The sequence below is a fragment of the Prionailurus viverrinus genome, chromosome B1 (assembly GCF_022837055.1).
Source record: "Prionailurus viverrinus isolate Anna chromosome B1, UM_Priviv_1.0, whole genome shotgun sequence".
NCBI classification, from domain to species: domain Eukaryota; kingdom Metazoa; phylum Chordata; class Mammalia; order Carnivora; family Felidae; genus Prionailurus; species Prionailurus viverrinus.
This window is the reverse complement of record NC_062564.1, coordinates 195,071,279-195,092,188: the sequence shown is the minus strand read 5'-3', so window position 1 is coordinate 195,092,188 and position 20,910 is coordinate 195,071,279. Positions and strand designations below refer to the sequence as shown.

At 42.0% G+C, this 20,910-nt stretch overlaps 1 protein-coding gene across 6 annotated transcripts in view; it reads left to right on the top strand.

Annotated features, from left to right (window-relative positions):
* Window positions 1–20,910, top strand: part of C1QTNF7 (C1q and TNF related 7) — a 107,456-nt gene that overhangs the window by 74,096 nt on the left and 12,450 nt on the right. The window contains exon 1 of one of the 6 annotated variants that reach the window (XM_047856365.1): window positions 17,980–18,300. The exons of the other annotated variants lie outside the window; for them this stretch is intronic. The gene's annotated coding sequence lies outside the window, so the exon portion shown is untranslated. Of the gene's footprint in view, window positions 1–17,979; window positions 18,301–20,910 lie in introns of those variants that run through there. 6 annotated transcript variants of the gene reach the window in all.

Sequence of the window (20,910 nt, the reverse complement as noted above, 5' to 3'; positions counted from 1 at the left end):
TTTGCTTCACACTTGCTCAACTGAACAAATACATCTTCTCACAAAACCAATCCAAAATCTCGGCCATTCCCAGATGTCTAAAATCCAAGATGCTTTGCTCTCAAATTCCTCAATGAGAAAGTGTAGAAGAAGAGAATTTGGGACTTTAATCAAATGTTTAAATCTAGCACCAGGAAGAGAAGGAACTAAAACTGTACATTGAAGAAGGAAGGGAAAGGGAAGGGAAGGGAAGGGAAGGAAAAGAAAGGAAACAAAAGGAAAGAAAAGGAAAGAAGGAAGGAGGGAGGGAGGGAGAGGCAAAATAGAGGAGGAAAAGAAAACACACTGAGATAAATATCCACAAATAATCTCTTACATTATCAATGTTTTATTTCTATGAGAGAAAAGACATTTCTTCTATCTGTACATGATCCTGTCCATTGGGTGGGTAGACTCAGTTTGTTTTGTTTTGATGTAGCATTCATTTTTTCACTTTTTAAAACCAGAAGGGATATGCTTATTGGCTCTCATGGAAATGTGGGAACCACAACAGAAATGAAAGTTGAAACTAGAAATCACTCATAACCCCTCCACAAAGCAATAAACCCACATTTTTCCCCTTAATTAACATATAATAAATATTTGCCTTTGTCATTAAATGTTCCTGTAGAACATAAATTTTAGTGGCTGCAAAATAGTCCTTTTGTTGATGTCCCATTGACTTAGCTAATCTATAACTGTAGAAGAAATAATTTATAACCAAAAAAGACCATCATTATACATATAGCTTTGCCTACATTCTTAAAAGTTTTCTTCAAATTAAACCATAAAAGTGTTGAGACAAAGGGTGACATAATTTTCAGACTCTTCATATGTATTTGTCAATATGAATTTTGCAGCCCTAAAAGGTTGTACCACTTTGTATTTGTACAGCCTATGAACATGCCTACCCCCGAGCTGGTTTGAATTCTGTGTATCTTTGCCAAACCGTTTGGCCATTAAAAACTATTTTGTTTTGCTACCATTTGTTTATTTATTAAACAAGTGCTTATCCAGCAACTTCTATGGACAGGCTCTGTTCTTGGGTGGGAGGCATTGCAATGAACACAGGCTCTGGCACAGACAGGGCTGGAATCCCAGCTGTCTCGTTCCCTCTGTGACCTTGGGCAGGTTCCTCACCTGAGCCTCCATTTTCTCAGCTACAAAATGGAGGCAAACACAACCCATCCAAGTGGTGATTCTAGAAGTTAGACACATGGACATGTGCACAGTGGTGCAGCCCAGGCGGAGTCCTGGGGCCTCTCAGTAAGTATTAATGCTTGGACTCCATCGCCCTGCAAGCCTGTGCAGCTACTCTGTTGATGCACCCACTCTTCCCATGACATTTGATGGAGCCTCCACTGGGAAGCTTCAGCCCTCCACCCAGTGTGCTCTTGTGTCTCAGACAACTTCTCCATCTGAGGGAAGAGAGACTAATTATGGGAAGCTGATACTTGTAGTTTGTCAGATCTCACATTGACATTGCATTCATTTTAAGATGGGAACTGTGGCCACACACACAGCATCTGAATCTAATGACCTTGAAGTCTCTCCCTTTATGTTAAAGTCAGAGGCTTTAGTGGATGGAGAATTAGGCTGAAACTTGGCCAGCTCCGCCTTCATGCTGAGCTACGGCACTCTGATTTGCCTTAGCTCCCCTTCTCTATATGGAAGCACTCCACCATTAACACAAATAATGCTAGGGTTTCACATTTCTGATCTTTTATAAGGAAATAAAAAATTTATTTATCTTTACAGAAAATAAAAAGTTGTAGGTTTAGCTAAGGCTCCATTCTGACCCTTTCCTTACTCTTCAGTTAACCACTAGCCTGGAGCTAGTACATTGCATTTCTATGCATTATTTTTTATGGAGGTGAAACTTAACATGGTATAAAATTCACCATCTTAAAGTAAACAATTCGTGGCATTCAGCGCATTACACTAGCACAGCCACCAGCTCTAGCAAGCTCCAAAACGTTTTCTTCTTGCCAAAAGAAAGCCCCTGTAACCGTTAAGCAGTCACTTTCCATTTCTTACGCCCCCACCTCCAACCCTTGGCAACTACCAATCCGTTCCTGTCACTACAGACTTACCTATTCTAGATATTTCATACAAAGGGACACATATAAAACGTGGCTTTTTTTTTTAAATTTTTTTTTCAACGTTTATTTATTTTTGGGACAGAGAGAGACAGAGCATGAACGGGGGAGGGGCAGAGAGAGAGGGAGACACAGAATCGGAAACAGGCTCCAGGCTCTGAGCCATCAGCCCAGAGCCCGATGCGGGGCTCGAACTCACGGACCGCGAGATCGTGACCTGGCTGAAGTCGGACGCTTAACCGACTGCGCCACCCAGGCGCCCCAAAACGTGGCTTTTTGTGTCTGTCTTCCCTCACTTAGAATAATGTTGTCAAGGTTCTTCCATGTTGTGACATGTATCCATACTTCATTCCTTTTTCGTAGCTCAACAATATTCCGTTGTATGTCTACACTGTCTAAGTCGGGTTGAGTTCCATGTACACCTGCTTTCTGCCTGCTGCATTGGGCCAGCATTTCTTACTTGGTGATGATCCGAGCAAGAGCCCCGCTTCCCTAATGTGTAAGCCTGGTGGATGGTGTGGGCAGGAAGGCCGCTGGGTGATCTTGCACATGGTCTTTGGCACCAAAAAACGTGGATTCAAGCCAGGCTTTAACGCATCATAGTTACGTGAGTGTGATAAAGGCAACCGGCCCTTCATGCCTTTGTTTCCTCTTCTATAAAATGGGGATGAAATATTAACCACTTCATTTGGGGTTGCTGAGTGTAGCACACAAAACAGTGCACAGTGACTCTGTGCGGTGCCTGGCACACAGGGAAGTGACCAATTCAACACATTTTCAAATAATTTATCAAGTACCTGCCATGTGGTAGGTACCGTTCTAAGTGGTAGGAGTGCAACAGTGGACACAACAATGAACAATAGGTAACTCGCCATCCAGAGAAAGCAGACAAGATAAAGTGAAAACCATCACCAGTGTGATAACAGGCTGGGGGGCTATAGGCCAGAGAGAGGGTGCTCCAGAGCTAGCTAGTGTTACAAGGTCAGAGGGGCTCCCACAGGACAAGATGTCTGATCCATCAAGACTTAAACAAAAGTACGTTTAAAATCTCTCCCTTCCTCTCTGTATCCCCTGCCCCCACGGTGCCCAACTGGCTGCATCAGTCTCCCAGTTGGTCATTCATCTCCCCTCCCTAGCCCTCTCTCATCCACTGTCCACACCACAGCCAGAGAATCATTATAAGAATAACAAAGATGACAGTTTCCCCCACTCGGTGACTCCTATGATACAATCTAAACTCTTCAAGCCCTGAAGTCATTTGATCTCATCTATTTCTCTGACTGCCTCTGTTATAGGCCACTTTGCCCTTTTTAAGCCCCAACCCACTCTCCTTTCATTGCTAGAATTACCAACGCCCTCTCCTGCCTCAGAACCTTCACGTAGGCTTTTCTCCCTTCCTGGAGGACTCCACTCCTGTCTTCACCAAGCTAAGTCATCCTCAGGAATCTCTTTAAATGTCCCGTCCTTAGTGTGGCCTTCCTTGACCCCTAGAACTAAAGTAGTCTCTGAAGCCCTCGAGACCTGGCCAGACCAGGGGCAACTCTGGTGTCCTGATAGAGCTGTCTTTTCAGGGGGACAACAAGATGACTTCAACCCAGGCATTGTGTCTCATCACCTATATCCCATCTGCCAAGGTCGGCTGAGCACCCACTATGCACCCAGCATGGCTCTAGTTCTGTGAAATTACAAATGACCAGGGCTTAACCCCTGGCAGGAGTTGTGTAGGGAATTTGGGACCACCCAGCCCAGAGATGGTACAATTGTCAATACGACTGAGGAACAAGGTTCAATGTCTTCTCCACAAAACATACTGCTATGATCAAGCATCAGTAGAGGTCAGCTTTGCTGGCCTTTAAAAGTTACTTCCAAATCAAAGATTCTGTGACCCTGTCTGTGTTCCAGGGACTGAGGATGCCTAACTGTTGGGGAGTTCACATTCCCCTAGATTTTGTTTTCATACAGGAATAGGGTAGTGTAAATTCACACAACCTTTTGGAAAGCAGTTTGGCAGCATGTACCAAGAGAGACATAAAACATCCAAATCTTTTGACCCAGTAATTCCATTTCTGGGAATCTATCCCAAGGAAATAATCCTAAATAGGGGTAAAGGCTTATGCACAAAAGTTTTCAATGTAATCTCATTTCTAACAGGAAAAAATGGAAATAGCTTAATTGTCCAATCACAAGGGGAAAGAGATTAAATAAATTATGGTACAACTACTTGATGAATATTGTTTGGCCATTAATGGTTCCAAAGAATAACAGAGGAGAAATGCTTATTATATAATATTAGGTTAAAGAAAAAGTAAGCTGGTGATCTAGCAAGCCCACTTCTGGGTATATACCCAAAGGAAAAGAAAACAGGATGTAGAAGAGATATCTGCACTACACTATTTATTGCTATATTATTCACCATAACCATGATATGGAAACTGCCTAAGTGCCCATTACCAGTTGAATGGATAAAGATGTGGTATATATCATAGAATATTATTCAGCCATGAGAAAGAAGGAAATCCTGTCATTTGTGACAACATTATAGTAAGTGAGATAAGTCAGGCAGAGAAAAACAAATACTATATGTTATCACTTATATGTATATATATATGTATATATATATATAAAAAGCTAACTATGGCTACAATGACAATCATATTATAATACAAACATATATCAAATCAACGTGTTTTACACCTCAAATTTGCACAATGTTGGGTGCCAGATATATTTCAATTACAAAGAAAGAAAGAAAAAGCAAGCAGCAACAGTGACAGATAATATTACACATCTCTGCACAAAAGGTCTATGCACATGCACGCACACACACACAGAACAAAAAATAATGGAAGAATAAACTAAAATGGTAACAGTGGTTATTTGAAAAACAGAACTGTAGTTTTGTTACTTTTATTTTTCCACCTTTTCCTCTTCTACAAGTTTTTTTTAAGTTTTTAAGTTTTTATTTTATTTATTTATTTATTTATTTATTTATTTATTTATTTATTTTTGAGAGAGAAAGAGACAGAGTGCAAATGAGGGAGGGGGTAGAGAGAGAGAGAGAGAGGGAGACACAGAATCCGAAGCAGGCTCCAAGCTCTGAGCTGTCAGCACAGAGCCCGATGTAGGGCCCGAACTCACTGTGAGACCGTGACCTGAGCCAAACTCAGACGCTTAACCGACTGAGCCACCCAGGAGCCCCTACAAGTTTTCTTTAATGAGCACATATGTAAAATAAAATATGGGTAATTCTGTATGACAGTTACACTCAGCATCCAGAGCATAGAAAATAAATTCTGAGGTTAAATAGAATACATGTATTTTGATGAAAACTTTGCAAATTATGAATAGGAAAACCTATTAGAAAGAAATCACACACACATGCAAACACACACCCACACGGCCAAACAAAAAATGAACAAACCAAGCCTGTCACCGGTTCTATTACAAACATGATCTATGGTTGGATGGTTTTCTTACCTTTCCTTGCTCAGGGGTGCTGTCTACCATAGCCCTTCATTCTTGCCTTCCTCAATCCTTCTTGACATGGCAGTCCAAGAGACCTTTTCTTCTTTAAATGTTTATTTTTGAGGGAGGGGAGAGGGTAGTATAGAGAGGGAGGGGCAGAGAGAGGGAGACAGATAATCCCAAGCAGGCTCCATGCTGGCAGCGCAGAACCCATCACAGGGCTTGAACTGATGAACTATGAGATCATGACCTGAGCCGAAGTCTGACGCTTAACTGACTTAGGCACCCAGGCGCCCCTAAGAGACCTTTGTAAACTGTATGTATGGTCCCGTCACTCCCAATCCTACTCTTCACTAGATCCACAATGGCCTTTCCATTCCTGTGATCAGCCTCAGCTCCCTCTCTGCCTGTATTTCTCACCGGTGTCTTTTCACACTTTTCTGCTCCCCGCCAACTTTCTCCTAGTTTCTCCAAGGTATCCTGTGCTGTCCCAGTGCCAGGCTTTTCCTCAAGCTATTAGCTCTGCTTGGAAAGCTTACTCTACCCCAGCTCACAACTATTTTTCCAGATACCTGACATCAGCTTTCAAGTCTTAAGAAATTGCTTAGAAGTTATTTCCTTGGGCAGTTTTTCCAACCACATACATGAGGTTATTCCCAGATCTAGAGCCCAGAAGGGGTACCACCAAAGAAATGCATTTCCCAGCACCAGCAAGAAGGTAAATTCTAAATATTTTAAAAGAATATTTTTAAAATATTTTTTTAAAAAATTTAAAAAAAGAAGGAAGTTCTCTGACTTAAAATTGCTTCTCCTTTCATCAACAGAAACCAACATTTCTTGCGTAGCACAAATGCTTGTCAATGAGATGCATTACTTCATTAATCTTAACAAGCATCCCTGGTTTGAGCAGTTTTCGATTTTTAATTTATGGAAGAGAAAAGTAAGGTTTAGACAGGCGATGCAAATTGCCCAAGGGCGCATGGTGGGGCAAAGAAGACTTTAACTTTCAAAGCCAGTGGTCTTACTCTGCCTGCTGCCACAAAGAAATGTCAGTGGGAAGAGAGAAAATGGGGAGAGTCCTGCTAATTTAGACTGTGGTAACATTCCATTTATTTTGTCTTTTCTTTGCCAAAACCACTCTCCTCAGCTTTCTTCCCAAGCACACTATGAGTCACCATTGGATTTCCATCCACTGGGATGGAGTCAGTGAGAATGTTGTTTTGGCTGGCAGGGTCTGTATGTGCAAGTGTTACCACCTGCTGCTAAATCTTTGTCTCTGTTGGGTCTATTGTCACTCTGGACTCTGAGACTGGCTCATGTCCACAGGTCTCCTCCAAGAATGCCCCAAATGTTTTCAGCAAGAAGAAAAGCAGAGAACAAGGGTCTTCCTTATCTGGGTAGACATTTAGTAACACCCGGGAATTGGAATACAACTGAGATGCCCCAAAAGAAGCGAGTTTAGGGGTTTTCAATAAATGTGAGCTATTGTATTATTATCACCACCATCATCACTCTTTTTCTGCCTAGATAATGTCACACAGAGACTCTCAACGGCCTCAGGATAGAGAGGCTTCATCAGTAAATGGCCATGTTGCCTCTGGCCTCCCTGCAACCAACATGGGCCTTTGGATGCTTTTCAGGTGCAAACAAAGTGGACACAGAGAACAGAGGACAGATAGTTCATCAAAGAACACAGCCCAAGCTGCAAGAGTCAGAGCAATGGGGCTAATGCCAGCAATATTAACAAATGTCCATTGTTTGGGTTCACTTTTGGAGCACGCAAGAGCTTGGACGTGAAGGCACAAAACTGTAAGGCCAGAGAGAGCAGGTCAGAGACTGTTGCAAGAGGTCGGGGGAGAGACAGGGAACAGGAGAGCTCCTCACATGGCTGTTGAAACATACTGGTCAGTGGTTACCTCCAGAAGCCAATCAGCATTGAATACTCTGACATCTAATTGGCATTAGTCATTAACCCATCAGTATATGCTGCACCTCTACATTCTAGCCCTTGGCTGCGTGGGGGTAGCACAAAGATGAGTAAGACAGGGCTCTTGCCCCATATGAGCACATTATAAGGTGTGTATTCTTATACCTGAGTCTGTATCAATCATAACTCATGTACAGAAGCCTGAATTCCCCTTGGAGATTGCAAACCCGTTAAAAGGAGGCATTGGCTTTTTACATTTACTGGGGTCCCTCTTCCCTTCCAGAACTCCAGACAAATTGAGAAATACAGCGGAAGATGATGGGCATCCACATTGTGGAAATAAGTGAAGATTAACCAGATGAGAGCAAGGAAAGACTATGTACTCTGAACTTGCTATAGCAAGGGAGTCGGCCACCATCACTTGCTTTTTGGCAGAGATTCAAAGAAAGGCAGAGGGGCAGGAAAGCTTTCTAGTAGAAAAAAATGGGAGGCTTCAGGCATTGCCTGACTGGAGGCTGTCGGTGTGGGGAACAGGAGGGTTTTGGAGTCCAGCTCTGCCCCTTACCAGCAACGCTAGTGAGCCATGGCCATCGCCACGGCTGCAAAGACAATCTTCCCCTAACCTCCGTCCCCTTGCCCACCATGAGGAAGTCCAAGCAGCCACCTCACTGGCTCGTGGTAAAGAATAAACAAGAAGTACATGTAAAGTGCTTAGGACAGTGCCTCACCCCGATAAACGCTTGATGAATGGTAACTATTTTTTTATTTTTCATCATTCAAAGATGCGGCATCTCAGAAACAACCTTAAGTGTCCATTGATGGACGAATGGATAGAGAAAATGTGGTATGTATATACAATGGAAAATTATTCAGCCATAAAAAAAAAGGAAATCCTGCCCTTTGCCACAACATGGATGGGCATGATGTCAAGTGAAATAAGTCAGATGGAGAGAGACAAGTGCCGTATGATCTCACTTACATGTGGAATCTAAAAACAAAAACAAAACCTGGGCACCCGGTGGCTCAGTTGGTGGAGCTGGACTTCGGCTCAGGTCATGATCTTGCTGTTGGTGAGTTCGAGCCCTACATCAGGCTCTGTGCTGTCAGCCTATCCACACAGAGCCCGCTTTGGATCTTCTGTCCCCTCTCACTGCCCCTCCCTCACTTGTGCTCTTCCAAAATTAAATAAATATTAAAAAAAAAAAAAAAACCTCCTACTATAGACATCAGATTGGTGGTTTCCCAGGCTGGGAATAGGGTTGGGTGGGTGGCATGGGTGTAGGAGGCCAAGGGGTGCAAACTTTCGGTTATAAAATAAATAAGTCCCAGGGGTGTCATGTACAGCATGGTGACTAGAGTGCACACTGCCTCGCAGACCTAAAAGTTGCGAAGAGAATAAATCTTAAAAGTTCTCAGCACGTGAAAAAAATCATTTGTAACTAAGGGTGGTAAGGGATGCCAACTAGACTGTGTGACCACTTCACAATATGTACATCTACTGAATCACTACACTGTGCACCTGAAACTAATATAATGTCATACGTGGACCATATCTCAATGTTGTTTTTAAAAAGAACACACACACACATACACACACACAAAGATACAGCGTCTCTCACATGCCTGATAGGTCTCAAGAAAGTGTGCAAATTGAAGTCCGCCTAGCCCAGAGGCATAGAGGTAGTGAAGCAAACACACTGAGATGGGCTGTCCACCTGGAGGCCATGCCCAAGTTCCCCCCTGGCCCCTCTGGTTCGACTGCCCCACGGTGGGCATGGGAGCCGCTGTGCCCAGCCTTGCAGAGACCTGCTCCAGGGCAGACGCACCCCATTCTACGCCGGTCGGTTGACTCTTAAGTCTCCAAAGCAACTCATCACCCCGTTGGCCTTCACATTCCGACATTCTTAGATTACCTTTTAAAAACAGCACCGGCTCTCTAGTGTCTCTTCAACAATCTCAGGACGGTTTGACAGGTTGTGTTAGTGACAGCCGAACACTGGAGCACCCAGCACCAGCACCACTCATGCTGGACGTGCTGTGTGTGGTCTTCCGTCCCAGGGTTCCCCCCCCAACCATCATAGGGTCAGGCCTTCCATGAACCCGCCTCTTCTTGGAATTTTTGTAACAAGTCATGGGAGAGCTTCCCGTGCACTTTGAAAACTTCGCCGAAGAAGCTTGACAGCCCCATAAAATTACATTTCAGAACTTCAGGGCACAATATGGCAGTCTGTGAGTAAAGTGCTTTCCAGACATTTTTGACTTATCTAAAGTATGCTCGTTTTTTGCTTAAAGAGGCCTCAAGGGATGATGGAGCTGCAGGGTGTCAATCGCTCTGTCACTTATTATCCAAGATGATAAAAATTGCTAGGTTTTCTGAACTAGTTATGGAATAAATGATATGATGGGTGGAGTTTGCTTCACAACACACAAAATGCAGGGAATGGGGGAGACGGGGAAGGGACCTTAAGTGAACGGGGGCACCGGGGACACAATATTATTCCCCTTGCGTAACTTGCTGCGGGATGCTGGGTGCAGGGGACCTCACTGTATATGAGATTTTCTGCAATTTTTAAACATTTTCTTATGATTTACAATACAAGAAGTGATATTTTGAACATAAGGCGGGGATCAAGTATTATGGCCTGGGAAAGTACTGTTTGTTAATTCTCAATTTATCCACAATGACGGATATTTATATATATAAAGAATTTTGCAGTGTCTCCTCCATGTGAAGTCAGGAATGAGGGCTTGATGACAGGCCATGCTGTGTGAGGAGTGACTCCTGGAAGTGATACAGGAATGCAAGTTCTAACATCGTGTGTTATTGTGACCTTTGGGCAAGTCACTTCTCCCTGCATCTGTTTTCTGGTCTATAAAATGGGAAAATCAGGCTGTTGCCCTCTGGAGGTTCTTCCTTCCCTGATGGCATGAAATTCTTGCTGGAATGTGAGCTCCGTGCACATCAGGATCCTGTCTTCCTCTTTCAACTCCTATCCCCCCGGGGCCAGGGACAGCACCTGGCACACAGAAGGAGTCAATAACATTTGTTCGTTCAATGAGTGAGTGAACTGCCTTATTTTTAAACATGCAAACTACTTTTCTCACAAGAGCACACTTCTTTCCCTACAGTGAAAGCAGACTGAGTTCATAAATCACACTGAACTGGCAGCTGGGTGGCTCAGTTGGTTGAGCATCTGACTTGATTTCGGCTCAGACCATGATCTTACAGTTTGTGAGTTCAAGCCCTGCATCAGGCTCTGCGCTGACAATGTGGAGCCTGCTTGGGATTCTCTCTCTCTTCCTCTGTCTCAATAAATAAATAAATAAATAAGCTTTAAAAAAAGAAAAGAAAGAAAGAAACTACACTGAGTCTTTATGGCTTGTTGAACTCACCTTGAAAAGCCCAGAAAGTGCCAATAGAAAGTTGACAGCCTGACCCACAAAACCTTGCCCATAGTCCTTCAAGGGTTCCTACCACTCCCCAGGACAAAGGCCAGAACCTTCCATGGGCAGCAGAGCCATCCCCCTTCCAGGCTCATGCTCTCCTTTGTTCTTTCTCAATGGCCTTCTTCTACACCAGGACCTTTGCACATGGCAATCCCTGCACATGGAAGTGTTTTCTCACCCCTCTTCCTGGCTATTGTCTGCTCCTGTTTCATATTCCAGGTCAGATGCCCTCCCTGATCCATACTCTCGGCTATGTCTCCTGCTAAACACACCTGTAACACCCTTCACCTTTCCTTCAGAATGGTTTCCAGAGTTTACTGAACTTATCAAATTACCTCATCTGTCCTTAATATGATATAATTCCAAAACAACTTCATACTTCTCCCATCACTTCTTCCAATCAAATGTGTTTGGATCTTTCTTCCCCGTCCTTTCATGTCACTGCAGGCAAATTCATTAACTTTCCGGTCACTTTCAGTTACATGACCCAGTTTGATTATTTAATTGTGACTCATTTTCAGATATTAAAAATACCAATCTAAAGAATAACTTTCATCTCACATCCAAAACACAGTTTGTTCCCTTTCTGTGCCTTCAGTTCAGGATATACTACCGGTTTTCCGCTTTTCCTCCATCTCCTACCCCTACTTCTGCTTCACACATGCCTAGAGTCAGACCACAGGGTAAGAGAATTAGAAAAACATGATCAAAGTATTTTGAGAGATCACCTCATACCAGTCTGCCTAAAATGAACAAATAGGAAACTATAGATTCTGGCAGGGATGTGGAGAAACGGGAACGCTGTTGCACTGTTGGTGGGAATGCAAACTGGTGCAGCCGTTCTGGAAAACAGTGTGGAGGTTCCTCAAAAAATTAAAAGTAAACCTACCCTATGACCCAGCAATAGCACTGCTAGGAATTTACCCGAGGGATACAGGAGTGCTGATGCATAGGGGCACTTGTACTCCAATGTTTATAGCAGCACTTTCAACAATAGCCAAACTATGGAAAGAGCCTAAATTTCCATCAGCTGATGAATGGATAAAGAAATTGTGGTTTATATTCACAATAGAATACTACTTGGCAATGAGAAAGAATGAAGTATGGCCTTTTGTAGCAACATGGATGGAACTGGAGAGTGTTATGCTAAGTGAAATAAGTCATATAGAGAAAGACAGATACCATATGTTTTCACTATTATGTGGATCCTGAGAAACTTAACAGAAGACCATGGGGAGGGGAAGGGGAAAAAAAGTTAGAGAAGGGGGGAGCCAAACAATAAGAGACTCTTAAAAACTGAGAACAAACTGAGGGTCGATGGGGGGTGGGAGGGAGGGGAGGGTGGGTGATGGGTATTGAGGAGGGCACCTGTTGGGATGAGCACTGGGTGTTGTGTAGAAACCAATTTGACAATAAATTTCATATTTAAAAAAAAAAACAAAGTATTTTTACTCAATACGTGCTATTTGCATGGTTCTCTCCTGGCGCACATGGCTGTGCCCCAAGTCTTCAAATGCCAGCTCTCTCTGGTTGAACATATTCCCAGGGCCGATAGAAGCTTTCTGAAAGACCTCCATGGTATAGAGTTCCCTGAATGGATGAATCACTCCTTGGTTGGTATTTTGCATTGCCCTGCGCCAGCCTCAGGTTCTGTATGTAGCTTCTGGCTTCTTACTGGCTTCCTCACCCTAGGAGGACTCTATCCTGGCTTAAGGTCCCATCTAATGGCCAACCCCACCTGCATCCTCAGCACCATCTGCCTCTTGAGAAGGCAAGGAGAAGCTCTTTGCCTCTCCAATGGCTACCCCTCTACTGGCTCTCTTCTCTGATGGCCTTCTGCCTTTACAGAACTAGAATTCTCTGGTTTCTATGATCACATAAGACATCAAGCTCCAGGGGTGGGCCAAGCTCCCCCACAACTTGTTTATCACATGTCTCTGATCCCACGAAAGCTGCAAAGCTTTCAGTTTCACAGTTTAGCTAAACATCCAACTGGAGAATAAATAGCTTCTTTCTTGCAGGCACCTTCCACATTATCAGTGATCCTTTGGGATCCTCGCCACTTGGTTGGAAAGTTGGTGTCACTCTTCTCTTACCTCCCTTATCGGAAAGGAGGGGAGAGCTCCTCAGCACTTCCTTATCAGCTATTATCTCCCTACCTTGAAGGCTGTCTTCAACCATTAATCATTTTTGAACTTCTAGTTTTCTCTTATGTGCACTGAAAGTGGATGCTGGTCTAGCTATTTTTGGCAAGTCTTAAGTGGATGTGTGGGAACCGATTGCCCATTTATTCCCTACTTTGGGTCCTCATCTGAAACTCCAAGATGATAAGTCATCCTGTTAAACATAGTTCTGTGAGTATTTGATGAATGTCTGTCTTTTCTGGTAGACTTTTCCTCTATAAGGGCTCTGTGTTTACTCTCCCTTGAATACCAAGACCAAGCATTCAATGTCTAGCATATAGTAACAGCTCAATAAATATGTGATGAGGTAATCGGGGGCACCTGGGTGGCTCAGTCGGTTGAGCGTCCGACCTCAGCTCAGGTCATGATCTCACTGTTTGTGAGTTTGAGCTCTGTGTTGGGCTCTGTGCTGACAGCTCAGAGCCTGGAGCCTGCTTCGGATTCTGTGCCTCCCTCTCTCTCTGCCCCTCCCCCACTCGTGCTCTGTCTCTCTTTCTGCCTCTCAAAAATAAACGTTTTAAAAAAATTTTTTAAATAAATATGTGATGAGGTAATGAATAGAAAAACAATATGAAATAAGAAGACCAGATTTGTATCATTAAAACACCCTGGTTTAGAAGGACTAACAGACAGAGCATCATTCGAACAATAGAAGATCAGGCAAAGATTCCCAAAACCTGGCTATCCATCAGAATTACTCATGGAGCAGTTGAAAAATATAAATGCTTAGATCTGATCTTCTGGTATGCTGATTCAATAGATCTCATTGAGAATCCATGAGCTAAGATGCATAAGAGAGATCTAAATAATGTGCCAGGAAAGCTCCCGGGAAGGAGAGGCTGTACCTGATGGGGAGAATCAGGGAAACTTTCTGGAGCATCAAGGAAACTTTCTGGACAAAGCAATGCATAAGGATGAAAAATGTGAGCAGGTGAAGAAAGAGGCATGGGGAAGACATGGTTATCAGGAACTTGTAAGCCAGAGAAGATGAAATAAGAAAGGCACTGTGACTAGAAAGAGATTAGATTCTGGACAGAATCTAGTGCTTTGGGGAGGAGGAGTCAGATGGTCATTCCACCTGATTGAAAGCTCTTTGGATGCAGAAACCTGACCTAAAGTTAGCAATACCCAGGGAGGTATATGGCGCAATGTGGTTGGGTGAGCCAACTGTGGATTAGACTGCCTACATTCTTCATCTATAAAAGGAGGAGGATGAAATTATTCACCTCAAGAGGTTATCATGAAGATTAAAAGAAGTATTGATGTAATGTCTTAGTCTGTAAGTGCTCATTATATATCAGCTAGAACTTTTTTTTAATAATTCTAGTACCTAACAAAATAGCCAGTTCTGCAAATATCTTCCCAACGTTGCATTTAGTCAAGGTCAGGTTGGTGGCTTGAAATAGGCCATGATGGGAAGTTTGTTGTTTTGTTGTTGTTGTTGTTGTTGTTTTAAATCACTAATCATCAAGGAAATGCAAATCAAAACCATAATGAGATACCACCTTGTACCTGTCAGAATGGCTAACATCAAAAAGACAGGAAGTAACAAGTGTTGGCAAGGATTTGGAGAAAAAGGAACACTCGTTCATTGTTGGTAAAAATGTGAATTGGTTAAGCCACTGTGGAAAACAGTATGGAGGTTCTTAAAAAAATTAAAAATACCATATGATCCCATCAGTCCACCACTGGGTATCTAACCAAAGAATATGAAAATGCTAATTCAGAAAAATATATGCATCCTCACCGTGGGAGTGTTTATACACCGAGGAAATTGGCAAAACTACAAACTTGAACCCTTTCTTTGAGATCTGAACCAACACATTGTTAGATGCTCTGTGGATATTGATTGGATTGGTCTAGATTGAACAGATTTCAGTTGAAAAGTGAGTCAAGGATACAGGAAAACAAAAGCACAAGCTGAGAGGAAAAACTTCTCTGCATAGGCAAGGCAGAGGAAGACCTTGGCCTTGGAATGACTGACAGGAAAAAACTGAATATGATTTTTTTACTCTAAGCTAATGAAATAAGCTTCAGCATATTATTTTACCCATCACTTTCACCATTGTCTCTAAAATAAGCATCAGAAAATCTGAGTGAAATAGTCACTAATAAGCTGTAGCCCCATCAGAGCTCTGAATGCTCTAGGAGAAAATTTCAAAGGCTAGTTCTCTCTGGAAAGATGTCCGAGAAGATACAGTTAATAAGGAGTTATCTGAGATGAAAAATAATTTTAAAAATCTAATATTGCAAAACAGAAAAATGCATGATACCTCAATAATACAAGAAACTTTATCATCAAATATTAAAGAGAAATTAAGGAAGTTGCAAATGACACAGGACAGAGAATATAAATGCCAGTAAATTGTATCAACACTTGGCCAAGGGAAGGCAGTAACACAAAAATACATCTGTCTGTTTTGGAAGTCAACAAACCACTTCTAAGTTCTTTAACAGAGATTGTGCTATTTCATAGAATGAGTGAGAAAAGCCCTTTAAGAAGTCATTACTTTATATAAATAAATTAACACATCAAACGGCTGAAACACCTGAAATTAAGCTTGTAAGGACTGATATTCTAGTTCAGCCTCTTACAACACTTCAGCGTCAGAAGTGGGGAGATTCCTTCAAGTCAGATAGTCAAGGCCATCTTACACATAAAAGTGTTATGGTGTGACATTATATTGGTACTGAGCTAATGGAAGCATTTAGCCCCAGGGACCTGCTTTGCCTGTTCAAGTTCAATACGGTCATGCGGTTTTTCAATACAGTCATACGGTTTTATTTCAATGAATTGCTAGGATCCCATTTACTTTTATTAGCACATGGACTACTCAAGACCTAAATACTCCCCTCCGTGAGCAACCTAAGAATTCTAGGGGGTTGCTTGCTTCAAAAGTGGTCATCCCAACTTCCAACCTACTTCCAAGGAAGATGTACAAAACAAAACCTTTAATTGTCTGCCCCATCCCCCCACCGTTGACTTAGCTGTCACCAATTTGTGACATTGTTGAACACTAGTCACGCACATTCCAGTAGATGCTTGTCCATTTGTGGGAGATACTGTTGCTGACCCCAATAGTACCCCCTTCCTAAGTTTCAGTGTAATGATCCTTTTAATTCACCACTATGTGTTTAACCACTATCCCCCAAGTGATATCTGCTCTGACAGAATGACTGAAAGCAGACCAATTCACAGCCTCATTCATACACTGTACCAGAGCCACCACCCCGAAATCCTTTAGACCTTTTGGCCCAGATTCCCACTTACCTCCTGGTCAATTCCATTCTGTAATCCACCGTGTCCTTTCTTGGGGTGTCCTTTCTGGATGACAGGATTTGGACCAGGCCAACCCTGTAGCCCGTGACTAACTTCCCTGAAGTTGCATCATGGAGAGGAATTGGGCCCTTGGTTCCTTCCTTCCAGAAGACCATGGATGCTTTAAGCAAATAATCTCAACACCTCTCCAGCCAAAAATTCCCAAGAGGAAAAAGCCTTCATCGAGCTACTGTCAAGTACCTCCTTGTATGCACAGCACTAAAAGAGTCACTTGAGTGACTTCTCTCAGTAACTGTCTCCTTAACTGTACTTGTATCTCTACCCATATGTATAGAAGTGGCATTTTTTACAAATTCCATCTCATCAGCCACAACACATTGTTAGGGGATATTAAGAACTGTGAGAAAGCTTAGAAATAATGAAGGATGCCATTTTATTTTGAGGAGGAGAAGACAGACCCAGGGACTCCATCTGATTAAGACCATACTCGATAAAATGATGGTAATCAGGGAAGGAAGGGGATAAAATCTGATGGTGTTAAGGGTACTAACTTGTAACGAGCGGTTAATAAACCTTAGAGCTCTAAGGCACAATTTGATGAATATAGATAATATTATTGTACTATAATTATATAATTTGATAACAACCATATTAAAATATTTAAGTATACCTTAAACTTACACCTTACACCTTAAACTTACACAGTGCTGTATGCAAAATTGACCAATTTTTAAAAACCTTACTCTAATTAGGCAGAAAATATCTGTCTCACTTCTGTGCCCAAGGCATGGTTTTTACTACCCTATGATAGCATTCATATTTTGGACAGCCAACAAATCCAAAAGACCATTTTCCTCCAGATGGGAGGGTGGACAGCTAGGGTAAAATGAAGATCATCAAGATGGGGATCCCATCCATCTTCTTGGTCAAACTTAAGCATCAGTGTTCACTTTGATAACTTTGAAAATACTTCTTCCAATTAGCGTTCTCAATGGCTTGAGAGGAATGGTGGGGAAAGCAGGATAAAAACAAGATTTTTCCGACACTGAATTTCCATAAATGACGTCATGAATTATATATTGCTGTTGCTAAGGAGATGTAAGAAGTATGTATCAGAAGGAAACAAAGAAACTGATTACACCAAAGATGAGCAGTCACAGGCTTTGGAGAACCATTCTGCTTTTTGAGTTGTTATGATCAATTCTCTATAGTAACAAAGACATATCAGTCTTCTAAAAATACCCAATCATTTATCCATTCAGCAGAAAACAAAGAAAAGATCAGTGCAGTGCTCATAACCTTCTTCCATTTCGGAGCACATAGGATGCGGGGCCCTTTTCCTGCCACGTTGACCAAGAATATTTACCACCTCTCCCTGTTTAGTCCACGAGACACCACCCAATTTCCAGAATTTGAAGATTCTACCTTGAAAATTCTCAACTAGGAAATGACTCTCTTCTCTAAGTTAACAACTAATTTCCAGTCAGTGAGTAATTTTTTTCCTGAAACTTCCACTCAGTGGAAAACAAGAGGGAAAAACTTAAGTAAACAAATCTGCAAAAGAGGCCACGACATACAGAGGTGGAGACACCTCTAAACTCACCAGTCAAAGAAAGCAGGAGCTTCAGGTCTATCTCAAACAAAACCGTAATTTTGACCAGCCCCTGATTGAGCCTCACCCCATGAATGACTTCCAGGACCTCTGGCTTTTTGGGACTAAAGGAGAAAATTATTTTTAGCACAACTATTTGGAAACCTCTGAGAACTTGGATCTCTTTTTCTGTCTGGTACCAAAGCAAGTTTTTCGCTGAAGCTCTCATGAAAGATCCTCAGTCTCTTGTGGATTTAGTATCCTGGAGCAAGCCACCAACCCAGAGAAAGGTATGGTGTTTCTTTTTTTTTTTTTTTTTTTTTTTTTTTTAGAACTTTGGCAAATGTAGATGCAGTGGCCCATTTCATGATGGTAGCTTTGGAGTTTGTTAAACAGACAGCTCTGTAAGAAAAATCCATGAAACTGAAGACCTGAGTTCAAATGTCTGGTCTGACAGTAGTTTTGTGGCCATAGACAAGTTACCTGACTTCTTGAGACATCAGTTACCTGTTCAATCGACCACAAGGGGGTCCTTTGGAAAGATGATACGGACTTAACATTGCTCTGTAGGCTACAAAATCTTTGCCAGCTCTCAGAATATTTTACTCTTATGCTATCATAGCACTTTACATAAAGCAGTCGAAGCTTTATCAATCATGAGCTGTTGATATAACTAAATGTTGAGGAATACATGCTTTCTTCATTCAGCCTTCACTGAGCCTCTCCAGTCTTGGTCCTAAATGTTAGCGATACAGAGTTTATATTTCGGTGGAGAAAAAGCAAGGAGATAGACAGTCCTAACACAGCGTAGTTGTGAGGTGCTGCACGCCGCGTAGTGACAGGAGAAGGGAAGGTTTTCCATGGCTAACAGGAGAGGCACTTCTGAGGAGGAAAACTGGAGCCCCAAAGACAGAGATGAGGAACCAACATAACAGAAGCTTCTGGTATATGAACACCTAAGTGCTCTACCCTGTCTTGCTCACTCCTAGGGTCACTCCTAGGGCAGCTAGGGAAGGATAAAACCTACTATTGCAAAATGTCTTCCTCTGGGGGCCAAGGATATGTCACGTTTTGGCCACGCCTGGTTACCTATCTTTTCCCTAATGATTTCCAGGCAAAATACATTCTCAAGTCAAACTAGTAATCGAGTCAGCCCTTTGTCATGAAGTGATGTGACAGTTTCCCTCCCATGATATGGGGGAAAACTCGAGTGTTTGGAGACAGGAAGAGCTCAGTTCAAATCCTGCCTGTGCCATTTTTATGGCTGTGTGGACTTGGGCCCTCAGAGTCTCAATTATCTTGTTTGTAAAATCGAGATAATATCACCTACTGCATACGAGTGGTTTAGGGATGAAGTAAATGCTGTTTTAAAACACCCAGCACAGGGGGCCTGGGTGGCTCGGTTGGTCAAGTGTCTGACTCTTGATTTTGGCTCGAGTCATGATCTCACAGTTCATGAGCTCAAGCCCCACGTCACGCTTTGCACTAATGGCATGGAACCTGCTTGGGATTCTCTCTCTCCTTTCTCTCTGCCCCTCTCCTCTTCATGCTCTCTTTCTCTCTCTCTCTCAAAAAAAAAAAAAAAAAAAAAAAACCCATAAATAAATAAATAAATAAATAAATAAAACACAGCACAGTAATAAAAATGCTAGTATGTTCCCTGCATTCCAACTCATCTGGGTTTTTTTTTTCACTTAGTGTCTTTTCTGTTATGGTAAAATATACATAACATAAAACTTACAATTTTTAAGTATACAGCTCTGTGGCAGCAAGGATACTTACACTGCTGTACAACCATCACACCATCATCTATCTCCAGAACTTTTTGAGACTTTGAACTCATTAAATATTAACCCCCACCCCACTCTCCAGCTGCTGGCAAGCACCATTTGACCTTCCATGTCTACAATTTTGACTATTCCAGATACGTCATGTAGGTAAAATCATGCAATGTTTGTCCTTTTGTGACCGGCTTATTTCACTTAACATAAAGTTTTCAAGATTCCTCCATGTTGTAGAATGGGTCAAAATTCCCTTTTAATGGTCGAATAAGATTCCATTGTATGTAGGTACCAAATTGTGTTTATCCATTCATCCGCTAATTCACCTTTTTGCTGTTATGAATAATGCTATGATGAGAATGGGTGTGCAAATATCTGAGTCTCTGCTTTCAGTGCCTTTACGTATATACCCAGAAGTGGAATTGCTGGATCATATGATAATTCTAGGTTAAGTTTTTTGAGGAATTAACTTACCGTTTTGCACAGCTGTTGCGCCATTTTACATTCTACCAAGTATGTTTTTTCCAGGTTTACTGAGATATAATTGACATATAACATTGTGTAAGTTTAAGGTATGCAGTGTAAAAGTTTGATACATATATGTATTGTGAAATGATTATGTCAATAAGTTAGTTAACACATCCATCACCACACATAATTATCATTTTTCGTGTGCACTAAGAACATGCAGTAACATCTCTTCTCTTAGCGACTTTCAAGCATGCAAGAGAGTATTATTAACTACAGACACCATGCTGCACATTAGATCCCCAAAACTTATTCAGCTTGTGACTGAAAGTTTGTACTTTTTGACCACCATCTCCCCATTTTCCCCACCCTCCAGCCCTGGGCAACCACCATTCCACTCTCTGTTTCTATGAGTTCAGTGTTTTAGATTCCACATATAAGTTAGATCGTACGGTGTTTGTCTTTCTCTGACTTCTTTCACCTAGTATATTGCTTTCAAAGTTCATCCGTGATGTCACAAGTGACAGGATTTCCTTCTCTTTATGGCTGAATAATATTTCATTGTTTATATACCACATTTTCTTTATCATTCATTTGCCAGTGGATATTTAGGTTGCTTCCATGTCTGGATTATTGTGAATAATGCTGCAA